This window comes from Podarcis gaigeae (assembly GCF_964106915.1).
Source record: "Podarcis gaigeae genome assembly, chromosome: Z".
Taxonomy (NCBI): domain Eukaryota; kingdom Metazoa; phylum Chordata; class Lepidosauria; order Squamata; family Lacertidae; genus Podarcis; species Podarcis gaigeae.
Window position 1 is genome coordinate 1,361,259 of NC_139691.1, and position 12,286 is coordinate 1,373,544.

Sequence of the window (12,286 nt, forward strand, 5' to 3'; positions counted from 1 at the left end):
ATGAGTTTGACCAAACTGTGGGAGGCAGTGGAAGACAGGAGGGCCTGGCGTGCTCTGGTCCAGGGGGTCACAAAGAGTCGGACACAACTAAACAACTAAACAACAACAACATACGTTGGAAGCTGCCCAGAGTGGCTGGGACAACCCAGTAAGATGTGTGGGGCATAAATAGTAAAATTATCATTACAGTGGTACCTCGGGTTACAGACGCTTCAGGTTACAGACTCCGCTAACCCAGAAATAGTGCTTCAGGTTAACAACTTTGCTTCAGGATAAGAACAGAAATCGTGCTCCGGTGGCGCGGCGGCAGCAGGAGGCCCCATTAGCCAAAGTGGTGCTTCAGGTTAAGAACAGTTTCAAGTTAAGAACGGACCTCCGGAACGAATTAAGTACTTAACCCGAGGTACCACTGTATTGAATATGGGATGTCCCTATTCTCATCAGAGAAACGTTGGAAGGTATGTGGAGGGCATTTTCTGAGTGCAGGCAATGCAGCCATTCGCCACTAGATGTCAGGCTCACAGCCGCAACAGAACCTTTCCCTCCCCAACTGGATGTTACGATGCTGTGATCCTCTGTTTAAAGGTGTGCAAAAAATGAGAATAAAACAAATGAAAGAGAGAAGGGAAGGGAGAAAGGAAGGTCCCTCCAAAAACCATTTCTCAGACACTGACACTGCCCCCACGTAAAGACCTGAGCTCAGCGGCAGAGCACGTGCTGTGGCCATCTCCTACATCCTCTCCTGGCATCTCCGCCTGAGAAGGGCCTTGCGAAGGAGGGCTGTGGGTCACCCCTGACCCTTCGCCCAGCTGACTAGGGAGATAGAGCTCTACAACATCTGGAGGGTCCCAGGGTTCCAGCCCCTGTGCTAGACATGGTCAAATCACGTGCTGATTGCAGACCAGGTCACCACCTAAATCTTCCCCCTAAGAGCAAGCTTTAAGTTGGCCACACATTCAGAAGACTGAGAAAGGATAGGATTGTTGTTGTTGTTGTTTAGTCATTTAGTCGTGTCCGCCTCTTCGTGACCCCCTGGACCAGAGCACGCCAGGCCCTCCTGTCTTCCACTGCCTCCCACAGTTTGGTCAAACTCATGCTGGTAGCTTCTAGAACACTGTCCCAACATCTTGTCCTCTGTCATCCCCTTCTCCTTGTGCCCTCCATCTTTCCCACCATCAGGGTCTTTTCCAGGGAGTCTTCTCTTCTCATGACGTGGCCAAAGTCTTGGAGCCTCAGCTTCACAATCTGTCCTTCCAGTGAGCCCTCAGGGCTGATTTCCTTCAGAATGGAGAGGTTTGATCTTCTTGCAGTCCATGGGACTCTCAAGAGTCTCCTCCAGCACCACAATTCGTATCTCAAGGGCTGCCAGTCGTGGAAGATGGAGCAAGTGTGTTCTCTCCTGCTTGTTCTCTCCTGTTCCTGCGACCGGAACCAATGGATTCCAAGTACAAGAAGGAAGAACTTTCTGAGGATAAGCGCTGTTCTACAGAGAAACAGATTCCCTTAGAACAGTGATGGCCAAACTCGGTCCTCCAGCTGTTTTGGGACCACAATTCCCATCATCCCTGACCACTGGTCCTGTTAGCTAGGGATGGTGGGAGTTGTAGTCCCAAAACAGCTGGAGGGCCAAGTTTGGCTATCACTGCCTTAGAAGGTGGTGGGTTCTCTTTCATGGGATGTTTTTAAACAGAGGTTGGGCAGCCATCTGCCAGGGATTATTTAGCTGTGGTTCCTGCATTGCAGGGGGTAGGACCCTCAGGGTCCCTTCCAACTCTACAGTTCCATGATTCTATGATTTGGTGAGACCTACATTCAGTTGTTGCTGCACATGTCTTGGGTTCAATGTGCTCTCTCTTCTCTCAGCTGACCCAGATCCTGAGGCAGCTGCCTCGGGTTACAGAATCCAGGGGGTGTCTCTGCAGATGCCCATCCCCACAGCCACCAGAGGAGAAATGTCTGCTTCCAGTGAGATCTCACAGGGCTCTTGCAAGATCTTGCCAGAACCCAAAAGCCATAGCTGTGTGACCTCGGAAAGTGAGGCTTCAGGAGCAGCAGGAGCAACAAGGCAGCAGAACTGGATGGGTCACCCCAAGCCCAGATGGGGAAACAGATGATTTCACTGTTTCAGAAACTCCTAGAATTCATGTTGCTGCCTCACAAACGAGAGACAGAATTTGAGAACCAAACTTGTTCATTTTGGCAATTCAGCCTCCCCTCCCTTTCCCCTGATTTGTTTTTATTCCTCTGAATGAGGATGACTGCTGCAATCTGTTTTTAGACAGTGCCGAAGCCACAAGATAAAAGAGGCAAAAGGAATCTGCTCATCTGCATATTTAACGTCTTGCGCTGCAGTCGCTGCATAATTTAAGCCTGGCATTAAAAACGCTGCCCAGATTTTAAAGGGTTTCTGTTTAAGCAAACGAGGGCTGCTCCACAGACAACCTATTTACTAGGCACTCAACCTGATTTGCTGACACAAAGCTCACACGGAGGTTAGACTATAGCTGGTCTTTGTTGAGCATTTGCTTTGATTTGTTTGTGGGGAAGTTATACGACGGTGAGCTTTCATCCTGGTTTGCCTGTGGGATGTTAACGCATCTTCCTATTAATCATTCATCACCCACATTCATTGCATTTCTCTGCCACTTTCCTAACTGCAAAAAGAACCATGAAATAACAACAATTAAAAGAAAGAATTTGAAATACATACACAAATACATACAGGACTCCCCTCACATTATACAACTTTTTGTTTAACTTTAAAGTGTTAATAATAATAATTTATTATTTGTACCCCGCCCATCTGGCCAGGTTTCCCCAGCCGCTCTGGGCGGCTTCCAACAAGGATTAAAAATACATCAAAATGTCACACATTAAAAACTTCCCTATCACCTTCTATACAAATAGTAGTCCACGGTAATAACTTATATTAATTGGTTGTTATTTTGCATGTATATTTAAGCACAAACTTCTGGATTAGAGTGGGATATTTCATAATTTATCCTTATGGTGTTGTTGAAATAATAATAATAATAGTAATAATAATAGTAGTAGTAGTAACAACAACAACAACAACTCTCACATTTCTTATTTTAAAATGGGTGTGTTGCACTGGGGAAGGTGTGGGAGACCTCTGACCAGATGTTGCTGAAAAAGCATCACCATATTTGCTGGCCCTGGTGGGAGTGTCATTTGGCAAAATCTGGAGGGCCAAAGGCTCCCCTATAACTACACTAAGTAAAGGTATAGCAGCACTTTCAACCCACTTTAATTGTGGAAACCTGATTTCCACAGTATGCACTTGCATTCTATGATATCTCTCCTGCAAAATACCCCTTTACAACCCCTAAATCAGACACCTGACAGCTGAGCAACCATCTCTCCCTCCTTTTTAAAACACAGGATGGTTGCATCTTATGTGATGGTTCCGTTCCAAGGGTTCCATGTATACACAAAAGTTATTTATGCCAGTAGTTCCAAGTTAGGGGTCCAGGGACCCCTGGGGGTCCGAAGAATATACCCGGAGGTCTGCGGCCCCATCCTTTGCCTTCCCCCAACTACTTTTTTGGTCATATTTGCATGGTAATTACACAAATTTTATGGTCTGTTTTAGTGCTGTGCGGGTTTTCAATATATTGAAAATTACGGATGGAGCACTTGACCTGGCATGTGTGACAGAGACTTGGTTGGATGAAGCAGATGGGCCTGTCCTAGCTGCTGCTTGTCCACCAGGTTTCTCTTACGCACAGCAACCCAGGTCATGTGGGCGGGGAGGGGGGGTTGCAGTGATTTTTAGGAAGTCATTAGTTGGCACCAGGTGTCCTATTGGGAAGACCCAGTTTTCTGAGTGCATGTTCTGCAAGTTGGGCAATAGGGGCAGTACATGATTCCTTTTGGTGTATCGACCGCCCCGCTGCACCAAGAATTCCCTGCCCGAGCTGCTTCAGGTCATGGCGGATGCTCTCCTGGAGTTTGGTTGTCCAAACATTCATGCCAACATGACCTTACAAGGGGCTGCTCAGTACTGCATGGAAAGCATGGTCTTCATGGGACTGTCCCTGAATAAGTTTGGCCCAACTCATAATTGTGGACATGCCTTAGACCTGGAGTTCACCTCTATGGATGTGGGTGATCTGACACTAAGTAAAAGTGAAACAAAAGAAGTGACATGGTCAGATCACTTCCTGGTGCAACTGGACTTCTCCACGACCCTTACCCTTCTCAGGGAGGTGGAGCTGATTCAGATGGTCTGCTCCTGCCACTTAATGGATCCAAATGGTTTCCAGAGAGATCCAGATGGTTTCCAGACAGCCAATATGGCCAACTATCGCCCAGTCTCAATTCTTCCATTCTTGGGTAAGGTGATTGAGCAGGTGGTTGCTGAACAACTCCAAGCATGCTGGGACCATTTGGATCCCTTCCAACTGGGATTCTGGACTCATCATGGGACTGAAACTGCCTTGGTCGCACTGGTCAATGATCTCCGGCAGGCTGGGGACAAAGGTGAAAGCTGTTTCCTAGTTCTGCTGGATCTCTCAGTGGCCTTTGATAGCATCGACCACAACATCCTTCTGGACCAGCTAGAGGAGCTGGGGGCAGTATTATGCAGTGGTTCCACTCCTTCCTCCTGGGCCATGTCCAGAAGGTGGTGGGGGGGGTGAGTGTTGAGACCCCGGGGCTCTCACCTGTGGGTGCCTCAGGGTTCGGTCCTCTCCCCCATGCTTTTTAACATCTGCATGAAGCCGCTGGGAGAGATCATCAGGAGGTTGGGGCTGGGTGTTCATCAGTATGTGGATGATACCCAGCTCTACCTCTCTTTCAAATCAGAACCAGTGAAGGTGGTGAATGTCCTGTGTGAGTGTCTGGAGTCGGTTGCAGGATGGATGGTGGTTAACAGATTGAGGTTGAATTCTGACAAGACAGGAGTTCTGTTTTGGGGGGACAGAGGACAGGTGGATGTGGAGGACTCCCTGGTCATGAATGGGGTCACTATGCCCATGAAGGATCAGGTGCGCAGCCTGGGAGCCATTGTGGACTCACAGCTGTCCATGGAGGCACAGGTCAATTCTGTGTCCAGGGCAGCTGTCTACCAGCTCCACCTGGTACGCAGGCTGAGACCCCTCTGAGGGGTCCCTCTGGACTACTGCAATGCACTTTGTGTGGGGCTGCCCTCTGGCAGCTCCCTTACTGTGAGAGGTTACAGGGAACCTGCGAGAGGTTACGGTAAGGTTACAGGGAACCAGGCAGAGGGCCTTCTCGGTAGTGGCACCCGCCCTGTGGAACGCCCTCTCATCAAATGTCAAGGAAATAAACAACTATCTGACTTTTAGAAGACAGCCCTGTTTAGGGAAGTTTTTAATGTTTGAAGTTTTATTCTGTTTTTAATGTTCTGTTGAAAGAGTGGATGGGGAAACCCAACCAGATGGGTGGGGTATAATTATTATTATTATTATTATTATTATTATTATTATTATTATGGGCAAAATCGGTTTTGAAATCATACTGCGATAACAATTTTAACCCAGCAATACGCAGCAATACCTCACTCCTCCCTCGAGGGAGAGCAGGCTGATTTCAAGGCAGTGTGGCATGATGATCTCAACCGATAATGCTACTGCTCTGAGCTGCCTTCCCTCACGCTGAGGGGGACCAGGGCGGCCGATTGTGAGGCGCTGCCTTCCCCTCATGCTGAGGGGGACCGGGCAGCTGACTGTCCTCCCTTCAAGGCCCTGTAGCCCTGCCTTCCCCTGGCAATGGGGCGGAGCAGCTTTTCTCAGTCAGCAGGAAAGCAGCAGCAGCAGCAGCCACAAGGGATGTACATCTTTTCGGGCTGCTCTGCTGATGCCCCCCTCCCCCCTCCCCTCCCCTCCCCCTCACTTCCTCCTGCTTCCCATCCAATCTCCGGCCTGTTCCTTCCCTCATCCCCATGCCTGATCTCCAGTTTCAGACATCATGATATTATTATTATTATTATTATTATTATTATTATTATTATTATTATTATTATACCTCCCTGTACCCCAGGGTCTCAGGGCAGTTCACAGAATAAATATATATATCAGAATATCATGGTGTTCAGTTGCTGATATGGTGTTCAGTTGCTCAGCCCTAGTCTGTTTTTTAGTATACCTGAAATCCTTTGTTTATTAGGGGCTACCTCACATTTTGTTCATTGCTTTGCAGAGATAACTACCATAGAGTTATCAACATTTTCCAAAGGTGGAGGGTGTCCCCGTAGCTTGGTGTTTGAAAAATAGGGGGTAATTAGGTAATTGGGAACCACTGGTGTGTGCCAAAACCCCTGGAGTCACCCTGTGGCTAGCAGGTGAGGGGGAGAGAGGAAGTATACTCCCAGAGCCTCTGTACTGAATAGGCCTGAAGGAGAAGAGCTTACAAGCTCTTTTTGCACTGGATAACCCAAGCAGACTCAGGATAAAAGAGCTTTTGAGATCTCTGCTTACGGGACAAGGTCTGCTCTGGTGCTGGAAAGCTGGGAATGTTCATGCAAGATCTCAGGTGGCCCCACAAGACCTATCAAGAGCACCCCAGAGCCCATACAGTGAGTGGGTCTTGCCCTGTAAGGAAGACAGATATCTTTAAAGGCCTTTCCACACTGGGTAACTCCAAGCTCTTTTAAAAAGAACTTTCTCCTCCGTGCTTGGACTTGTGCAACTTCAGCCAGATCACCTGCAAGTGTGCATGGTTGAAACTGCAGGTTAAATACACATACGATGTGATCATATTGGGAAATGATCACATGAGACCCGAAAGAGAATGCAGTGCTAAATGCTGCAGAGAAATGGAGTATTGGTGAGCCTTTTTGCACCTTATGCACCTGGCAAAACCGAGGTTTGCCACTGAGGGCACCACAGGTGGCTCTTCACACACGTGAGCATCTGCAGTCATGTCCTCTTGCTCTTCATGCTTTGCAGGAAACCCCTGCTGGTGCCACGAAAGGCCTCTGTGGGGAGCGCATTGGCAACCCCCATTTTAACATATCAATGTTCTCCGCCCTGGAACCTCAAGCAGAACTGAAATAATAAACAAACAAAGTGGAGACCTGCAACGTTTTGTTGAAGTCTCACTTGTTTCATCTTATTTCAAAAGGGAGGGAGAGGCAGTTTCGAGCTCTCAGCTTAGAGGTCCCATTTAGAGATTGTAAACGGATTTGGTGGCAAGGTTGTGGATTCCCAAGGCACATAGGGAGGGGCAGCGCATCCCCACCCTTCCAATTTTGCCCCCCTGCCCTACCCTTGCTGAAGCCTTCCTTACCTGGGCTTCCTGGTGGTGCCCATGAAATGGCAACGTCAACAGTGAGTTCCGGCCAGATCTCATGAGATATCAGCAAGATTTCACGAGGCGTCTCCAGAAGCTGCTGCCACCACCACTTCTTCTCCAGAGACCGACACCCGACAGGAGTGCTGCCTCTGGGGGTCCCACTGCCCGGGATTGCTGCCTCAAGCCCACCTGACTAGCATCTGACCTGTGGAGCATGTACTTCCTGCAGTCAACGTTGCCTCCTTGTTTTCCTGAACTCAGAGTCTTGGTGTGATTCTGTCCCAGGGCGAAGAGCGCTCCTCCCAAAGGGATTCAGTGTGCAGTGCAGTTTCTGTTGGTGCATTTAAACTCCAGGCGCCATCAGAGTGCAGGGGCCATTCTGGCTAGACCGGCAGAGGTCAACAGTAGGTAACAACAATGTGAGCACCTGGGGATGAAAGCAGGCAAAGGTGAGGCCAAGCAGTAAGTAACTAATTACAATTGATAACCTGCTGATCTGTTGTTGATGTTGTTATTTTGGCTGCAAAAATGATGAAGGAATTGGAATAATCCTTCCCCTCCCACTACAAGGAAAAGTTTAAATATAATTTTGGAAGAAGGGGAGACATGAGTGAGTTGAATGAAATTTTGCATGATGTGGAGAAAGCAAATGGAGGGTTTTCTCTCTATCTCATAAAAGAGAACTTGGAGTCATCCGGTGAAGGCGAATGTTGTGACATTCAGGACAAACTTCTTCACACAGCATGGGATTCAGAGCATAGTTACAAGTAACGCACCGTTAAACTGTGGAACTCCCTCCCACTGGAGGCAGCAATGGCCACCAACTTTGTTGGCTTAAAAAAAGAGGATTGGCAACGCTAGAAGAATGGCAGATGAAGATGATGGACTTTATGGAGCTGGCTGATCTCACCAGGAGAATCCGCGACCAGAAAGAAGAGGAATATCAAGAAGACTGGAAGACTATTTGAATAAATATTGTAATATTAAAGATTTGTAATTACTTGAAAGAACTAATTGGGCCTAGGATTAAATCAGGATTAAATAAATAAATAAGAAACAGTAGGATAAGAAAAGTTAGGACATTTGATTATAACTGGAATATTGTTATATGAAATAATGATATTGGAAACTGCTAAATTCAATTACAAGGAAATTCAGTTGGAAGAGATTAGAGGAAGTCAAGTAATATGTTTATGAAGTTGGAGTTTAATCACTTAATTAAGTCTTATTTATGTATGTGGTGGTATATGTGGGGTTTGTAATACTTTAATTTCTTCATTTTCTTTTTTCTTATTTTTATTGCTTTTTCTTTCTTTGATATGTTAAAGTTAAGTCTTTGTATGAAATTGAATAAATATCATTTAAAAAATAAAAATAAAAAATAAAAAAGAGGATTGGGCAAATTCATGAAAGACAAGGGCTATCGATGGCTGCTAGGCAGCACGGCTATATTCTGCACCCGCTGTCAGAGGTATCCTCGCTGGGAATCGCAGGTGGGCAGAGTGCTGCTGTTCTCGTGTCCAGCTTGCAGGCTTCCCAGAGGGACATCTGGCTGTGAGAACAGGACGCCGGGCTATTGGCCTGATCCTTATGCCTTATGCTCTTATACTCTTGCACTCAGGTTGCGCTTTGCAGCTTCCTACAGGCTTCTGGCTTGCCGCTGTGAGAACAGGGTGGTGAGCAAGATTGTCTCCCCTTGGTGTGATGCAGAAGGGCCCTTCTCCCATTATGATCTGCCCTATCAGCCAGGATCATTGTCTTGCTTTGCCTGGGCATAGAACCTCAGCCTTCCTCTCCCTCCTGCTTGGCGCCGCAGCCCAAGTCTCTCCCCCCAACAGCTCCCTCAGTCACTCCCTTAAAAACCTCCCTGTGCTTTGCACCTCCTTCTCCTAGGGTGCCCAGCCGCCCGCAATGGCAGCCTGGCCCTTCTTGACCAGCTGGCGTCTGCCTGGCCTTCCTTGACCAGCTGACGGCCAGGGCTTCTTCCTTCGTCCTGCTTTCTGGTGGCGGACTGTGGATTCCCCTCCAGTCCGTCCTCCGTGGCCAAAGAGGTGCGAGTGTGTTGGCGAAGCTGAGACAGACAACTCGATCGATGTGGCAAATCCCCCGTCCCTTCCCCGGCAGCTGTAGCCCAATTAAACCCAACAGTGCACAGGTGTTTGCCGTAATGACTTTAACACGAAAAAAGCAAGGCTCCCTTTAGGGCCTTTAAAAGAAGAAATGTAGAGCTCTTAACGTTTTATATACCAACGACATCAAACCAAAGTAGGAAATAATAAAGCGAGGGAGGGGGAGGGGCGGCAAAGGGACCACGTGACGCGCCGTGGCAGCCTCAGCCAGGTGCTAATTAAACAAGAGCCAGCGGAAGGAAGGAGGCAAATTTCTCCTGCCCCCAAGGGATGGTCCCACTCTGGGGAAAGCCGGAAGCACAGCAGCCTCCAGGATTCTTGGCTTGTTTCGTGGTGGCTGCCTGCACCTTGCAGCACCAGTTCAGCGACTCAGCGTCACCCACTGCGAGGGCAGGAGCTGGGAGACAACAGAAAGGCAGTTTGCCAAGCTGGGTGGACACAAACCCAGGCCACATTCATACCCCCTGTTTGAAGCACTAAGAAACCTCTTTGAACAGACATGGCTGCCCCCAAAGAATGATGGGAGCTGTAGTTTGTTATGGGTTCTGAGAGCTGCTAGGAGCCCCCTCCTCGCTTCCCATCCAGAGACACAATTCCCAGTTCCCTGGAAAGAAGAATTGACTGTTAAGCAGTCTGGGAACCGTAGTTCAGTGAGCTATTTCCAGAGGGCTTGGGCTGCCTCACTAAAAGTCCACTTTTCAGAACAAGCTGAGCATATCTCTGGGGCATGCGGCACCCTCCATGGTACCCCCATGTGAGCAGCACAGTTAGCAGACAGAGATATATGGGGGGAGGCAGTCCCTTAGGTAAGCTGATCCCAAATCGCTTAGGGCTTCAAATGCAAAAAGCAAAAGACTGGAAGTTCTCTACAGCCTACCCTGTGTCCGCCCTGTGTAGCCTTCTGCCCTCAGGTATGATGGAAAGGTGCTCTCATATTGCCTGGGTAGTCCTGGGGAAATAGAAGAGTTCTCAGCAAGGGTTTAAAAGTGAACAGAAGTTGCCTATAGGCACAGAATGTTCCACAAGGCTGGACTGATAATGCTAAAGGCTTATTGTCCAAAGAGCATCACCAACTTGGGGAACGACAAGCCCCTGCAGACGATCTTGGTGACTGAGCTAGGATAGAAGGGTTCAGGCGCTCCCTGAGGTACCCTGGACCTAAATTGTTTGGGGCTTTGTAAATTAAGACAAGGGCCTTAGTAATAGATGGGTAGCCAGAGCAGATGCTTTGAAAGGGTTGGCACATCTTGTTGGCCAGGTGGCCCCTCAGCAGTCCGGCTGCCGCACTCTGCACCAGGTGCAGCTTCTGAATCAGCCCAAGGGCAGCCCCACACAAAGCGCATTGCAGTGGTCCAGCTTTGGGCCTACTAATGCCTGTGGAATTGTGGGGGCACAATCTGTCACAGGCAGCAAAATACCTTGGGTTACGCCCTATTGGACCAGGCCTCCTGTTCCACTGAATGGTTCACAGAAGGACTGTCATTGTCTCTCCACCAACGCCAAACGATGCAGGAGTCAAAAACTCCTGCTGTACTTTGAGCAAGGCCTCTAGGGCTTCAGCTGAAGGAAAGACACAAGTGTGAGTTGAGCTGGGATGGGATTCAAGAACGCTCACTAACATCAGCATCTCCAGTGTTGTCAGACTTCGCATTTTATATGATGAAACACATTTTAGTTCAGGGGTCAGCAAACTAAGGCCCATGGGCCAGATCAGGTCCAATTGCCCTCTGGATCTGGCCCATGGACAGTCCTGGAGTTGCTGCTTGGATTGGCATAATAACCATTAAAAAAAAAAAAAATCGGGCGCCATTTCCCCCTGAGATTTCCCTCCCACACACACACACCCCGTGACGGCACCTCCTCCCTCCCTCTTCCTGGCTTCTCCCTGCCCTGCGGAGGAATAATAATAATAATTATTATTATTATTATTATTATTATTTATTTATACCCCGCCCATCTGGCTGGGTTTCCCCAGCCACTCTGGGCGGCTTCCAACTGAATATTAAAAACAGTACAGCAAGGGGGCTGGGCTTTAATAGGAAGCCACGCTGCCTGCTGGGGAAAGCTGGCATGGAAAGGAGTGGCGATGCCACCGCTGCCAGCTCCCCACCGCAGGCAGAGCGGCGGAGAAGGTAGGCAGGGGGATTGGAGGGCTGGGGGGGAGAGAGAAGCCCCCCCCCATGGCATGCATGTGCGCACACATGCGCATACACAGTCCGGCCTGCAAAAAAGACTGGGGGACAGTGAACTGGCCCCCTCCCAAAAAAGTTTGCTGACCCCTGTTTTAGTCCATTCATCTGCAAAGTTTATAGTTTGTTTTTCCTCCTGGAGAGAAGTGGTTATCTACATGAAGAACCCTCACCACTCCATTGCAAACTAAGCCTCAGGAGGAACAGTTGAGGGAGCAGAGCATGTTTAGCCTGGAGAATAGAAAACTGGAGAAGATACAACAGCCATCTTCAAACACCTGAAGGGTTGTCCCATGGAAGATAGAGCAAGCTTGTTTTCTTCTGCCCCAGAGAGCAGCACCCCAACCAATGGATTCAAATTGCAGGCAAGGCCCTAAACCTTAGGAAGAAGTTTCTGGCAGTAAGAGCTGTCCAGTAGTGGAACAGACTCTCACAGAAGCTAATGGACTCCCTTTCCTTGGAGGTTGGTCCTCTGTAAGGGATTTTAAAGCTGTGATTCCTGCATCAATTCTGTGGGTGGGTGTGCATTGTGTTGGGGACTCTCATTTGCTCTGACACCCATCTATTCTGTCTTCCACCGGCAGCTCTGAACAGCCCCCTAGGGGCTTACCCCCTTTTGCTCTCCCAAAAACCTTTCTCAACAAACGCAGGCAATGATAATGTACCCCTGGGCAATGAGTGCAGATGGCG

At 48.6% G+C, this 12,286-nt stretch overlaps 1 long non-coding RNA gene across 1 annotated transcript in view; it reads right to left on the reverse strand.

The window, feature by feature from the left end:
- Nucleotides 1-12,286, reverse strand: part of LOC310836552 — a 33,801-nt gene that overhangs the window by 10,396 nt on the left and 11,119 nt on the right. The window contains exon 2 of the long non-coding RNA XR_014560138.1: nt 7,273-7,705. This is a non-coding gene — a long non-coding RNA (uncharacterized lncRNA). The remainder of the gene's footprint in view (nt 1-7,272; nt 7,706-12,286) is intronic.